The 2,500-nt window shown below is 36.0% G+C and overlaps 2 non-coding genes across 2 annotated transcripts; both read left to right on the top strand.

Annotated features, from left to right (window-relative positions):
- Positions 1-634: 634 nt before the first annotated feature.
- Positions 635-706, top strand: Trnae-uuc (transfer RNA glutamic acid (anticodon UUC)). The gene has a single exon. It is a non-coding gene; the product is annotated as a tRNA-Glu (tRNA).
- Positions 707-2,271: 1,565 nt separating this feature from the next.
- Trnae-uuc (transfer RNA glutamic acid (anticodon UUC)) lies at positions 2,272-2,343 on the top strand. Its single transcript has one exon. It is a non-coding gene; the product is annotated as a tRNA-Glu (tRNA).
- Positions 2,344-2,500: the final 157 nt, after the last annotated feature.

Consider the following 2,500-nt stretch of genomic DNA (forward strand, 5'->3'; position numbering starts at 1 on the left):
CTAACTCTAAAACCCGAACCCTAACCCTAAAACCCTAAAGCTAAAACCAGTACAAACGCACGAACGATGTCATAAATAACTGTACCACCGATAGTTGTTGTTGATAAACTACGGCACTAATTTTATTCAAGGGAAGAGATCCCATGACACCGTTAGAGCATGTTGTTTACATTCCACGGCAGTAATTGTTTTCACCTCAATAGACGTCAGTGATTGGTTGAAATTACCGAAATACGACAATTTTTTACATGAAATAACTTCGAATACAAAAATTTTTATCTGTTCTATAACACAAAATATACAAGTATACGAAGTTTGAAAGTGTTTCGGTACCAAAAACACTACATAAAACATAAATGAAAAATGTTGCCCGTCAAATCAGAAAGATCCAAATATTCGGATTTCTCGATATCCTCCAAAGATTATAAATAAAATCCATGCATCTGGAATTAAGCATTTTCTGAAATTTTAAAACTAAGTGAAAATTTTCAAATTTGGAATATTGATGAAATTTTTCACGCTGACTCTCAGAACCGCAGTAGTCAGTGAACATCATGTCATAGAAAGAGCATGGTAGCAGAAAGAGAGCAACATTTTAAATAAAACTTTATGTACTGTCACTAACCAGCAGTTCTCCCATGTGGTCTAGTGGTTAGGATTCCTGGTTTTCACCCAGGCGGCCCGGGTTCGATTCCCGGCATGGGAACGCTCATTATTTTGTTTGTCTTTTTTTTAGTTAGTTTAAGGTAGTATATTAAAGTTTCTAAGTTTAGATTTTATTTCACCCATTTCCTATATAGTTGTTACATTCGCTTCCGTTCTTGGGAATCGGGTGGTTGCATGATAACAACCATACTTCCCAACCACGTGGTTCTGGTTTCAGTCCCACTGCGTGGCACCTTGTGCACATATGTCTTCCACTATAGCCTCGGGCCAACCAAAGCATTGTGAGTGGATTTGGTAGATGGAAACTGGAAGAAGCCCCTCGTATATACATACCTAAAACCCTAAAGCTAAAACCAGTACAAACGCACGAACGATGTCATAAATAACAGTACCACCGATAGTTGTTGTTGACAAACTATGGCACTAATTTTATTCAAGGGAAAAGATCCCATGACACCGTTAGAGCATGTTGTTTACATTCCACGGCAGTAATTGTTTTCACCTCAATAGACGTCAGTGATTGGTTGAAATTACCGAAATACGACAATTTTTTACATGAAATAACTTCGAATACGAAAATTTTTATCCTTTCTATAACACAAGATATACAAGTATACGAAGTTTGAAAGTGTTTCGGTACCAAAACACTACATAAAACATAAATGAAAAATGTTGCCCGTCAAATCAGAAGGATCCAGATATTCGGATTTCTCGGTATCCTCCAAAGATTATAAATAAAATCCATGCATCTGGAAGTAAGCATTGGATCTATTTTAAAACGGGGGCGCCAGTGTTTTCTTAACGAAACACTAACGAAACACTTTGAAACTTGGGACACTGGTAGAATATGTCATATAAAACATCTTTTACTCTTAGCCTTCTTAACAAAAAAAAAAAGAGTTCGCAAGTTATTCCATATTAAAGTTGTCGTATTTCTGTAATTTCAACCAATCACTGACGTCTATTCAGCACAATAGAGTTACTGCTGGGCGGTCATAAAAATGTTATTCCCTGTGACATATTTCATCCGGTTTAACCGTAATTTATACGCATATATTGTTTATATAATAAATTACGCTGTGCGTATCTATGTGTGTAACAATTTTAGAGTTCGGATTCTAGAGTTAGGGTTAGTTCTAGGGTTAGGGTTACGGTTACGGTTAACAGTCTAGTTAGGGTTAGGGGATTAATACGATATACACCGTTACAGCGCTAACTGTTTTCAACTGAATAGACGTCAGTGATTAGTAGAAATTATCGAAATAAGACAATTTTTTACATGAAATAAATTCGAATACGAAAATATTTTTCTGTTCTATAACACAAAATAGATAAGTATACGAAGTTTGAAAGTCTTTCCGTACCAAAAACACTACATAAAACATAAATGAAAACTGGCGCCCCCGTTTTAAAATAGATCCTAAGCATTTTCTGAAATTTTAAAACTAAGTGAAAATTTTCAAATTTGGAATATTGATGAAATTTTGCACGCTGACTCTCAGAACCGCAGTAGTCAGTGAACATTATGTCATAGAAAGAGCATGGTAGCAGAAAGAGAGCAATATTTTAAATAAAACTTTATGTACTGTCTCGAACCAGCAGCTCTCCCATGTGGTCTAGTGGTTAGGATACCTGGCTTTCACCCAGGCGGCCCGGGTTCGATTCCCGGCATGGGAACGCTCATTATTTTTTTGTTTTTTTTTTACTTAGTTTAAGGTAGTATATTAAAGTTTCTAAGTTTAGATTTAAATTCACCCATTTCCTATATAGTTGTTACATTCGCTTCCGTTCTTGGGAATCGGGTGGTTGCATGATAACAACCTTACTTCCCAAC

Source organism: Octopus bimaculoides, unplaced genomic scaffold, assembly GCF_046866305.1.
Source record: "Octopus bimaculoides isolate indiv1 unplaced genomic scaffold, ASM4686630v1 contig162, whole genome shotgun sequence".
NCBI classification, from domain to species: Eukaryota; Metazoa; Mollusca; class Cephalopoda; order Octopoda; family Octopodidae; genus Octopus; species Octopus bimaculoides.